The 13484-nt window shown below is 42.7% G+C and overlaps 1 pseudogene; it reads left to right on the top strand.

Moving 5' to 3' along the window:
* The window catches only part of LOC120050380, an 89562-nt pseudogene that overhangs the window by 56367 nt on the left and 19711 nt on the right, over nucleotides 1-13484 (top strand).

Raw genomic sequence — 13484 nt, 5'->3', positions numbered from 1 at the left:
AGCTTTCGTTGTTTATGTGACATGGACATGCTACAGCTTTCAGGGACTGTACTATGGCTCAGGTGCACACGGATTAAGGAGACACTGCCTGGGATCTGTTTGTTGATGAGCTGGAAGCGTTCATTTCTATCATGTATGTCCATGGACCATTCAGTGGAAAGAGCATGTATATGGAGAGCTTCTGGTCAGACATGTATGGGAAACTTTTCTTTGAAGAAACCATGTCAGTGGATCGCTTCAGAGAGTTCATGCGTTACCTCCATTTCGATGACAAAGTAACAGACACATTCGACATGGTATCCGACGTATAAATCATTACATTTTTGACTGCTGTCATATCGACACTTCTGTTCATTATAATGCCATTATTGCTTTTGTGCTGATTTTCACTATTTATCAAGCACACTTGGCCCTTATAATGATGTTTAGGCTACTGATGTTTTCATCATTTGACTGCACATCTTGCTGACGATGGGTCTTGGTGGTTGGGTTATTTTTTTTAAAATAAAATAAGCTGTTACCGTGTTCCAACAAATACACTTTCTGTTTCATAGTTGTAACAAAGGCACACCACAAATACAATTTATTGAAAACTTGAATTTGTGTTTTTTTGTTTTTACATATAGCCTACAGTAACATAAACTAATAAATGCTATTGTTATTTGAAATAATATAAAAAATAATATTCTAATGTTACCTTATACCTTTATAAATACAACCAAAATTGATTTTTTTGCGAAAGCATATATGAAATGTATTATATACACTGTTAGAATGTTGCAGTGAAAAAAAATTGTTCATTAGCTTGAAGGGGGAAGGGGGGGGGGGGGGTGTCCCTCGAGGCCCAGCGGTTTTAATGTTAAGGCAGGCAAGGTGACTGAAGAGGATGTTTCTCCACTGGTAGAACATTTCTAGGGACTCTTGATAAAGGTTGACGTTTTCTTCTCCAACCATGCTTTTAGACTTGGCTTCCTGGTTCTTTTGCTTTATTCCACAATACTTCATGTTCTTCTTGACTAATACCCTAATGCTCTTTATGACTTATGGCACATTATGTAGTTTCTAGTGCCCTACCTCCGGAGCTTTCCCAAATGACACCCTTTTCCCTTTTGATTAGGGCGCATAGGGTTCTGGTCAAAAGTAGTGCACTGTGATGAGTAGGGCGCCATTTAGACATTCAGATTAAGAGATCATTTTATTGGTCCAACCGGAATTTGACTTCCTCTTTTAACCCAACCCCTCCGAAAGACACACATACACACACACATACATATACATGATTTTAAAGAGGTGTGGGGTTGGCATTTTCAGATGTTTTTTTCATGCTGCTCCTCTCTCAATCTGTATTTTCCTCTTTCTTTTTCATTTGATGTCTCCTCTTATTAGGATTCATGTCTAGTTCAACAACAAGTCAGGATGGTATTTTGGGGCTTCCAGTCAGACTGATGACATGGAACATTCATGGCTGTGGGGAGCAGATTAAGCGCTCCAGAGTATTTTCACATCTGAAGAGCCTGAATACTGATATCGCATTTCTTCATGAAACGCAACTACGTGCTACCAACCATACTAGATTGCGTAAAGCATGGGTTGGCAAAGCCCGGGGAACAGCATCACACCTTATCTCTCAGGTATATGACACTTCACCAGCTTAAACGCCAGTCAGCATCTCATCTTATCTCTCACGTATATGACTCGTCCCGTAATCTTACAAGTGATCCCTTTAATATTAATTCAACTTTTGTGTCATTTTATTCTAACCTCTACAAATCTGAACCCCCATCAGATAATGTATGTACAACTTTTTAGATAACTTGTTTATTCCATCCATTGATATGGACATGAGTAAAGTTCTGGACAACCCTTTGCGTCTAGATGAGATAACAAACGGTCTAAAGTTTGTCAACGGCTTTCCCGTCGATTTTTATAAGAAACTCTCAGATCAACTCGCCCCATTACTATTAAATATGTTCACCGACTCGTTATCACAGGGCTCTCTCCTCCCAACGTCAACTCAAGCCTCCATCTCATTTATACTCAAGAAAGATAACGATCCAGCAGAATGTGGTGGATATCGGCCCATTTCACTTTTGAATGCTGATGTTAAACCATTAGCTAAGATTCTAGCATGCCGGTTGGAACCCTGCCTTCAGTATGTCATATTTGACGATCAAACGGGTTTCATCAAAGGGCGACAACTGTTTTCCACGCCGTCTTTTGAACATTATACTTTCTCCTTCTGTTTCTTCAGACCCCGAAATTGTGTTTTCTCTTTATGCGGAGAAGGCTTTCGACCGGGTGGAGTGGAATTATTTATTTAAGATTTTGGGAAGATTTGGTTTTGGGTGCAATTTCACGTCTGCTCTATTCTGCTCCTATGGCTAGCGTACACACCAACTCTCAACATTCAAAATACTTCCCCCTCTCCAGAGGGACCCGTCAAGGGTGTCTTATGTCCCCGCTCCTTTTTGCACTTGCGATAGAACCGCTTTTTCTTGGCCTTAAAATTATCCACTTTCACTGGAATCCACCGAGCTGGTGAATAACATAAAGTGTCACTGTATGCAGATGATATACTACTATATTTCACTAACACTGTGAACTCGGTTGGTAACATACTGCATATTTTAAACACATTTTGATCATGCTCGGGTTACGAATTGAACATTTAAAAAAGTGTATATTTTATATTAAAAAAAATATATAAAAAAATATATTTTATATTTGGAATTCTTCAAAGTAGCCACGCTTTGCCTTGATGACCGCTTTGCACACTCTTGGCATTCTCGGCACACTCTTGGTATTCTAGTGTTTGTGCTTCTCTCCCTTTTCTCATGGCAACGTGGCACAAATCTTGCTGCCATGACTGCACTTTGTGGTATTTCACCTAACAGATATTGGAGTTTAACAATGTTGGATTTGTTTTCAAAATCTTTGTCATCTGTGGGAAATATGTGTCTCTAATACATTTGGAAGGAGGTTAGGAAGTGCAGCTCAGTTTCCACCTCAATGGGCTCCTGAGTGGTGCAGCGGTCTAAGGCACTGCATCTCAGTGCTTGAGGCGTCACTACAGACACCCTGGTTTGAATCCAAGCTGTATCACAACCGTCCGTGATTTTGAGTCCCGTAGGGCGGTGCACAATTGGCCCAGCGTCGTCCGGGTTTGGCCGGTGTAGGTCGTCATTGTAAATAAGAGTTTGTTCTTAACTGACTTGCCTAGTTAAATAAATAAAATAAACGGGAAAAAATGTGTACAGTGGGCACATATTCTTTGTTCTCTTGATAGCCAGGTCTGCCGATGGCAGCCTCTCTCAGTAGCAAGGCCATGCTCACTGTGTCTGTACATAGCTCTGTCTCTCTCAATAGCAAGGCTATGCTCACTGTGTCTGTACATAGCTCTGTCTCTCTCAATAGCAAGGCTATGCTCACTGTGTCTGTACATAGCTCTGTCTCTCACACACACTGACGATATGCTGACGATACGCTGACGATACGCTGACAGGCTGATGTACAGGATCTCCAAGGCACCATAGCTTATGCAACTATGTCATTAACATTTATTGGTCTCCTTCTAACAGGATGAAATACACCATGAACCACAAACGCATGATAACACATAGGCACAATTACACACACACACACACAAAGACAGACGCACACACACACACAAAGACACATGCACATACGCAAAGACACTCACACACATGCGCACACACACACACACGCAAACACAAAGACACTCACTTGCGCCTGTTCTCATATCCTTTTATGAATGGATCTTTTAATCATCGTAGAGATAGTAAAAGCAGACCTCTAACTGTCCTTGCCACCTCTAATAAACCCTCTTCATTGTCTCTGTCTCATGTAGTATTCTGGACCCGTCTCTATCTACTTGTCTGCATCCCAAATGACACCCTATTCCCTATATAGTGCCCTACTTCGGACCATGGCCCAAAAGGAATAGGATGGCATTTGCAATGCACCCAATACAATGAAAAAGTAATGACTCTCTACTCACTGTGTCTGGATAGCGATATGGCTTTTGTGAAAGGTGCTTTCTGTGCATATGAAATTATGTGATTGATTTGACATGGAGAGAGGTGTGAGTGAACCAGCATCTGTTGGGGAATTTGTTATCTACAGTGGAGATTTATGTATATGTAAATTGAGGGAGACTTTTTTTCTGTTTGTGCTCTATTAGCCCAGGGAATGGTACACATCCTGCTCTCTCTCTGTCTCTCTCACGCTGTCTCTCTCTCTGTCTCTCTCTGCCTCTTTCTGTCTCTCTGTCTCTCTCTCTCTGTCTCTCTTGCGCTGTCTCTCTCTCTCTCTCTACCTCTCTGCCTCTCTCGCTCTCAGTAATGCTCTCGCTGTCGCTCTCTGTCTATCTTGCACTGTCTTTCTCTCTCTCTCTCTCTCTCTCTCTCTCTCTCTCTCTCTCTCTCTCTCTCAGTAACGCGCTCGCTGTCACTCTCTCTCTCGTGCTGTCTCTCTCTGTCTCTCTCAGTAACGCTCTCGCTGTCGCTCTCTGTTTGTCTCTCTCTCTCTCTCTCTCTCTCTCTCTCTCTCTCTCTCTCTCTCTCTCTCACACTCTCTCTGTGTGTGGCAGGCAGATAAGAGGCTTTACAGATGGGTTCTTTGTGCTTTAAGGAATAATTTCCCCTCTCCCTTTATCCCCTTGGACCTCTTAGAGATTTTACTTATTTCGCTCTTAATTAATTAGCCCCTGATAAGATGGTGGTGACGCTGCTGAAAGCCCCGCCATGGAAGAAACACACACGTGTTTCTATTGAGTCTGTCTGTCTGTCTGTCTGTCTGTGTGGGGGGGGACAGCAGACACACAGTGAACAGACCAATGCTGCTGTATCTACAGGCTCTGTGGATGACGACATCATTTAAATACACACAGCTCGGGAAAATGGATAAGCTTCTGGACACACACACACACACACACACACACACACCTACCTACCTACCTGGCGGGCAGTTTAGAAAATGTTCTAGGTGTAATTATAGAAGTCCTCACTCTTGACTAAGGTCCATAATTGTTTTGACTTTCCAGGCTACTCTATGTCTGTGGGTGGTTTTTCCACATGTCCAGAGAAGTGCGTGTGTGTGCATTCATGTGTGTGTGTGTATCAGCCAGGTTGTAAAACGTTTTCCCATCTCCTGTAAAGTAATGGTCAGTAATTGTCTGAGAGGTGATGGTCTGAATGCCCCGGGCTTCATTTGAAGTCCCCGCTGATCTAGAATCAGTTGTTATGAATGAGACTATTCTCTATGTAGTGCGCTACTGTCCACTGACCAGTTCAGCTGGAACTGTATTGTTGTGATGTAAGATCAGCTGTTATAGATGGTTGTAGTATAGATGGAGATGGAGACTAAATGGTTACAGCTCTCATATGCACAGTCATGTCAACCCCCTTATCTCGTATTATTTAAAGTGGAACTGACAGCATTTTAGCGACATGAAATCTTATTCAAATCTTTTCATAGGAACAATATGACACTTTATTGACACTAAATTTTTTTAAAACATTTTCTGACAAGCGAGTACTTACAGTAGTTATGGTAAAATTTTGGGGTGGCAGGTATCCTAGTGGTTAGAGCGTCGGGCCAGTAACCGAAAGGTTGCTAGATCGAATCCCTGAGCTGACAAGGTAAAAATTGGTTGTTCTGCCCCTGAACAAGGCAGTTAACCCACTGTTCCTAGGCCGTCATTGGAAATAAGTATTAACTGACTTGCCTAGTTACACAAATGTTATATTATATATATTTTTTCAAGTTTTCATAAATTCATAGAATGTTTGGGAATGGCGTATAGTAAGGCATTTGTGAAATTTCTATGGCAATATAGAGTGGGAAGCGGCCGTGCGTTTTGACAATTAATAGACACTGCAGTAAATAAAACCTAATACAAACATCTGTCTTGTCAAGGACCGGAGTCTACGCAGACCGGTGCGCCATAGCCAATCAGAGCTACAATTGGCCTTTATGCAAATAAGCCAATTGCCATACGGGCCTGCCATCATTCACTTTGAACTGGAATGTGTGTTTGTTTACAGGCAGTAGCAACAGTGCAACTTTAGATCATTAGAACTCGTTCGCCAAAACCACAAAATAAAGCTCAATGGATATCTGCAAATGTTGTAAATACCACGGGAGTCCTGTTACATTTGGGAACTTTACAGTCCTATTGATCAAACAACCATGAACAGGTTGTCTTTCTCTTTCTCAGTTGTGCACATCAACAAGTTCAACAACTAATGCTAGCCGGAGCGAGATGAGCTAAAATCTATCGAGGGAACAGTAGATAAACCCTCTCAAATGTTTTACCTAGTTGGCTGTCAAAATTGCACTGGCCTGCACGTCCTTCTGCAGCTTGCCTGCCAATGCATGCTTGTCCAAACCCACATTTTGACAACTGAATGGGAGCTTGCCTGCCCGCCCGCCCATTTGATCAATGCCAAATACATTTGATTGACAACTAAGGGTGTGTTCGTAAATGCATCCAGTGTTTGCGATCTGAGCGTAAATTCAGAGCGTTGTCAGATTGTCTGTTCATACAGTACCAGTCAAACGTTTGGACACACCTACTCATTCAAGGGATTTTATTTATTTTTCTATAAAGCTGTCATCAAGGAAAAAGGTGGCTACTTTCAAGAATCTAAAATATATTTGGATTTGTTTAACACTTTTTTTGGTTAATGCACGATTCTCTGTGTTATTTCATAGTTTTGATATCTTCGCTATTATTCTACAATATAGAAAATAGTACAAATTTAGAAAAAAACCTTGAAGGAGTAGGTGTGTCCAAACTTTTGACTGGTACTGTCTATTCAGAGAGTTTTCGATCTCCGGGCATTCAGAGGTCACACTGCACGCTCTGGCCCAGGAATAGGTTTAATCCAAGCGTTCCTCACAACGGCAGTCAAGCACCCAAGCTAACTGGCTAAAGTTAGCTAGCTACTTCCAGACATAAATGAGAGAACACCTCATTCGGACCATTTGTATCACCCTAGCAGAGCTGGTTATGCTGTTTAGAGCGTTACTGACTAACTGTGCTACTGGTAACAATTGAATTACTATTTTTGACGACATTTACTGACACCGATCAGATTCAGCGGGTGTTGCGCATTCATAAATGCATCAGTTTTTCTGCGCTTTGGCACACTCAAACGAGATTGCTTTCTCCCCAATTTCGTGATATCCAATTTGTAGTTACAATCCTGTCTCAACGGCAACTCCCCAACGGACTAAGGAGAGGTGATGGTCGAGAGTCATGCGTCTTCCGAAACATGACCTGCCAAGCCGCGCTGCTTCTTGACGCACTGCTCGCTTAACCCGGAAGTTGTTGTGTATATTACATTTGTTTTATTTCATGACTTTATTTCATTCCAAGTCATCATCTCATCTCTATAGAGCTGCTGCCTACGCTGTCTGACAAAATCACTGTTTTAGTTGTTCTTCAAAGTAAATAAGGCATACTTTTTTGACTGCTGAATACCTACTTTCAATCACTTAGATCATGTATTTTCAGGTAGAGATACCTCGCCAAGCAACTGCTCTCCTATCGATCGAGTATTCTTCTGATCAAGCATTCTTCTGTCTATTTTACGTAGCAGGCATAAAAGAAACAGACCGGAGAAGTATGCTCGCAATGGATTATGGTCATTGTAGCTATTATGTCATGTAGTTGGCTATTTCTGTAGTATCCCTGGTTGTGATTGGTTGTTTCTCCCTCTGCTCCAACCTCTCCAACCTGTGTTTGTTATGTGTGTTTTCCAGAGGGGTAGAGATAAAGTGAAAGTCAAACTGCGTACAATTGGGCAATGATGTAATCTTCTTCTTTCTTCCTCTCTCTCTTCCAGCTGTCATGTATGTGATGGGAGCCCTGGGGCCGGCAGCGGGATATCTGTTAGGAGGAGTTTTGATTGGTTTCTACGTCGACCCTACAACTGTCGTCCATATTGACCAGAGTGACCCACGCTTTGTTGGCAACTGGTAAGAGGGTGTGTTCGTGCGTGCGTGTGTGTGTGTGTGTGCGTGTGTGTTGATGTGTTCTAACAGTATCGATCTATCTATGTCTACCTTTGGTCCCCAGGTGGAGTGGGTTCTTGCTGTGTTCTATAGCCATGCTCCTGGTCATCTTCCCCATGTTTGCCTTCCCTAAGAAGCTGCCTCCGCGCCACAAGAAGAAGAAGAAGATGACCTCATCAGCAGATGATGTGTCCAGCGATGATGATTTTATGATGGAGAAGGGGGAGGGACAGAACGTCCAGACCGGCATGGGCTTCGGGAAGGACATCAAAGGTGTGTTTGTGTGTGTGTGTGTACAGGGCCATAGACTACCTCTTTTAATGTAACAGTCCATTGGTTTTCCCTTGGAAAAGAGGGTCTGTGAACCATATGGGATATCGTCAAATATGAATGTGATAATGGCTCAGTCATCTGCTGTCCAATAGAAGCTCTATGATGAGTCACTAATCTGCTAGCCAATGGAAGACCAGTGATGCAGTCATCCTTAAAAACCCAATGATCAGCATGGATTCACCTGAAATAGACTTAGCCTTAGAGATCCTCAGTTAACCAATGTGTTGTAGCTAAGCTGGAGTGATGCTTATTCTGCCCCTCTCCAGATAGGGTGCGTCCCAAATGGCCCTATGGGCCCTGGTTGAAAGTAGCGCGCTATATATGGAATAGGGTGAAATGCAAAGAAAATAGGGAAAATGACAGCTCGCAACACACATCTGATTATTTACAGTGTATTCGGAAAGTATTCAGACCCCTTGACTTTTTCCAAAATGGATTAAATAGTTTTTTTGCATCAATCTACACACAATACCCCATAATGACAAAGCAAAAACAGTTTTTTATAAATGTTTGCAAATGTATAATAAAAAAACCCCGGAAATATCACATTTACATAAGTATTCAGACACTTTACTCAGTACTTTGTTGAAGCACCTTTGGCAGCAATTACAGCCTCGAGTTTTCTTGGGAATGACGCCACAAGCGTGGTACACCTGTATTTGGGGAGTTTCTACCATTCTTCTCTGCAGATCCTCAAGCTCTGTCAGGTTGGATGGGGAGCGTCGCTGCACAGCTATTTTGAGGTCTCTTCAGAGATGTTCGATTGGGTTCAAGTCCGGGCTCTGGCCGGGCCACTCAAGGACATTCAGACTTGAGTCCTGAAGCCACTGCTGCGTTGTCTTGGCTGTGTGCTAAGGGTCATTGTCCTGTTGGAAGGTGAACCTTCACCGCAGTCTTAGGTCCTGAGCACTCTGGAGCAGGTTGTCATCAAGGATCTCTCTGTACTTTGCTCCGTTCATCTTTTCCTCGATCCTGACTAGTCTCCCAGTCCCTGCCGCTGGAAAACATTCCCACAGCATGATGCTGCCACCACCATGCTTCACTGTAGGGATGGTGCCAGGTTTCCTCCAGCTGTAACGCTTGGCATTCAGGCCAAAGAGATCAATATTGGTTTCATCAGACCAGAGAATTTTGTTTCTCATGGTCTGAGAGTCTTTAGGTGCTTTTCGTCAAACTCCAAGTGGGTTGTCATGTGTCTTTTACTGAGGAGTGGCTACCATAAAGGCCTGATTGATGGAGTGCTGCAAAGATGGTTGTCTTTCTGGAAGGTTCTCCCATCTCCACAGAGGAACTCTGGAGCTCTGTCAGTGACCATTGGGATCTTGGTCACCTCCCTGACCAAGACCCTTCTCCCCCAGTTGCTCAGTTTGTCCGGACGGCCAGCTCTAGGAAGTCTTGGTGGTTCCAAACTTTTTCCATTTAAGAATGACGCAGCCGCTGTGTTCTTGGGGACCTTCAATGCTGCAGAATTATTTTGGTACCCTTCCCCAGATCTGTGCCTCGACACAATCCTGTCTCGGAGTTCTACGGACAATTCCTTCAACCTGGCTTGGTTTTTGCTCTGACATGCACTGTCAACTGTGGGACCTTATATAGACAGGTGTGTGCCTTTCCAAATCATGTCCAATCAATTGAATTTACCACAGGTGGACTCCAATAAAGTTGTAGAAACATCCCAAGGATAATCAATGGAAACAGGATGGCCCTGAGCTCAATTTCGAGTCTCATAGTAAAGGGTCTGAATACTTATGTAAATAAAGTATTTCTGTTTTTAATTTTTATACATTAGCTAAAATAAAAATAAAAACTGTTTTCGCTCTGTTATTGTGGGGTATTAGCCCATTTTAGAATAAGGCTGGAACGTAACAAAATGTGGAAAAAGTGAAGGGGTCTGAATACTTTCCAAATGCACTGTATTATAAATAGGATTTATTTGATTCAGATTGTTTTACATTCATCATTGTAACCACAATGTCACATATAATTGAACACATACACACAACATGAGCAGATTAACTTGGTCAAAACATTTCTTTATTAAAGATGATCAGTAATAGTGTCGGTACTTATTTATTTTGATCCAAAGCCAGGAATGAGTGAGTCGCTCAGCTTTATGCTGACAAATATAGCTTTATGCTGCAAAAACAGCCTACTAAATAGGCCAAGCCTAAACAAATACATTAAATTGCCCAAATAAACTAGTACATTTCATAAATAAAACAAATAAATGAAATAGCTCAGGTCTTGAAAATATAGGCAACCTTTTTCCCCTCTGTATTCTCGCTGGACTCTCTTTCATTCAGTTTTTTCTTAACATCAGCATAGAAGGACTCTGCGTTTCAGAAACGTACTCTATATAGAGGGGCTATCAGTCTTTCCACATTGTGGTAAATAAAGCCAGTTTGTTATTTAGAATATTTTCTTTCTGTTTTTTGAGAGAAACCAAAAGCATAACCAAAAGCCTAATCAACGTTCTAACTCTCCCTTGCGATAGTGTGACGGAATGACGCAATTTACCGCCCTCTACCACAAACGTGTCACTGCATGAAGCTCAAAGCGTTTAATTGATGAACCACTGTATACACAGTGTCCTTATGTCAAAAAGCAAGTCCCCTCATTTCCTCTCCAGTATTTTCCAAAGTCTTTCTCCTGTGACTCTCCTCGCCTCTCTGGGGGACCTAGTTACGTTCCCCCTCACAGCACACACTAATCTAACTTTATCACTCTGAAACTGCAGATGAGGCACGGCTTTCTGGGCTTTTTATTCTGTGTATTTGAGTCCAGTACAGGCTGCCTGCCAGCATGTTTGTGTTTGGGTGGAAAAGATCAATTCAACACTTTGTGCCCCAAAGGCAGGAGACCACTGAAGTGACTGTTTCCACCTTCTGAAAACGACTGTGACTCACTATGACTATGTCCCAAATGACACCATATTCCCTATGTAGTGCAATACCGTATGTGGCCCTGGTCTAAAGTACTACACTAAATAGGGGACCATTTTGAACACACTGTTGTTTCTGAAGGCTGTTTTTAGGAATCATGTGGTTGAATGATTTAATAACTCTCCCATTCATTTACATTCTAGTCATTTAGCAGACGCTCTTATCCAGAGCAATTACTGGAGCAAATAGGGTTAAGTTTCTTGCTCGAGGAAACATCGACAGATTTTTCACCTAGTCAGCTCAGGGATTCGAACCAGCGACCTTTCCGGTTACTGGTCCAACGCTCTTAACCGCTAGGCTACATTCACCCAAACTGTCTCTCTCACTCTGTACCTGATCCATTGGCCCAAAGACACTCTAGCAATTGATCTCTCCACTGTTTGCATTCATTTTCTTTGTAATCCTGAAAAAGTGGAAAAAACTGAAGGGTGGAACTAGACAAATGATTGACTAATAAGGGAGGGGAGGGCCAATGTCTTGTTGAAACTAAAGGATGATTGGCTTAGGGTCAAAACGCATTGGATCATTCATGACACAAACGCATACCCCAACTTTCTGTCCTCCTATACTCACAACCATGTGACTAGAGAGGGATGGCAAATTAAGTAAACAGTTAGCTATTGGCTTTCAATAATTAGGGTCCAAATTGTATCATCATGACCTCTTGAACCCAACACACACACACACACACACACACACACACACACACACACACACACACACACACACACACACACACACACACACACACACACACACACACAACCATGTGATTAATCCAATGAACAATAAAACAAAGAAAGGGTGAAATTGGGTTAGGAGGAGCTTATAGCTCTAATTATACATCGTCTTCAGGCAGGGGAGGAGCAGGATTTGGGGTCCCTGGTTTTTTAAGGCTAATTCACATAATCTGGTTATGACTGGAGAGAGAGATATGTGCAAAAATGTGGAATTGAACTTTAAGAGGTGTTTCAAGTGGCTGATTCGTGTCATCAATGCCACAACACACACTCTACGCACACACACTCCACAAAATATACATTCTCTCAGCACAACACACACACTACACAGAGGATTGTGTGTGTGTGTGTGGGTGCGTGCGTGCGTGCGTGCATAAAATCTCTGATACTGATGATGCTTCCTGAGGTGTGAAAGGAAACAGTTTCCTCTGTGACCAATAACAAACAGCTGCTGTCCAAGCAGTGATCACTCTGGTGTGTTATAGAGAGAGGACGTCTTCCTTGTAGAGAAACAACTCACATTGGTCAATGTTGCGGATCCTTGATGTAAATCCAACGTTTTATAGGGGGGAAAAAATGCTAAAATTGTCCAATTGGTGCACAGTAGCTGTGTGTCTAGATAGCTGTAATGTGTTACCACCCAGGGCTATTGAACACACAAGAACACACCGTCTTTGCTTCTGGTTATTTCTCATTGGGTCATTGGTGTTATTTGAGGTGAGTGTCCCTCATCCCGCCCTGCCTTGCCCGGTAACAGTGGGTTATTTATAGGGCTGTGGCGTTCATGAAATTTTGTCAGCCGGTTATTGTCATGCAAAAGACTGCCAGTCTCACCGCAATTCACCGTTAATTAACATAAACACGTTTAGCGTCTCCAGACCTCCAAGCATACAAGCTGTGTGTGTGTGTGTCCATGTGTGTGTCTACTGTATGTTTGTCTTTTAGTGTACTCATGTCTCTGGTCTCTCCCCAGACCTCCCCAAGGCAGCGATAAGGATCCTGTCCAACACAACATTCCTGTTTGTCAGTCTGTCCTACACAGCAGAATGTGCCATCGTTACAGCCTTCATCACATTCATACCCAAGTTCATAGAGTCCCAGTTTGGCATCCCTGCATCTAACGCCAGCATATACACAGGTAAGACTAACACTGTTTATCTCTCTCTCTCTCTCTCTCTCTCTCTCTCTCTCTCTCTCTCTCTCTCTCTCTCTCTCTCTCTCTCTCTCTCTCTCTCTCTCTCTCTCTGTGTGTGTGCCTCTGTCTCTCTCTCTCTCTCTCTCTGTGTGTCTCTCTCTGTCTGTGTGTGTGTCTCTCTGTCTCTCTCTCTGTGTGTGTGTCTGTCTGTCTCTCTCGCTCTCTCTGTGTGTCTGTCTCTCTCTCTCTCTCTCTCTCTCTCTCTCTCTCTCTCTCTCTCTCTCTCTCTCTCTC

The sequence above is a fragment of the Salvelinus namaycush genome, chromosome 7 (genome assembly GCF_016432855.1).
Source record: "Salvelinus namaycush isolate Seneca chromosome 7, SaNama_1.0, whole genome shotgun sequence".
Taxonomy (NCBI): Eukaryota; Metazoa; Chordata; class Actinopteri; order Salmoniformes; family Salmonidae; genus Salvelinus; species Salvelinus namaycush.
Note: the sequence above shows the minus strand (reverse complement) of the source record. Positions and strands in the feature narration are given on the sequence as shown.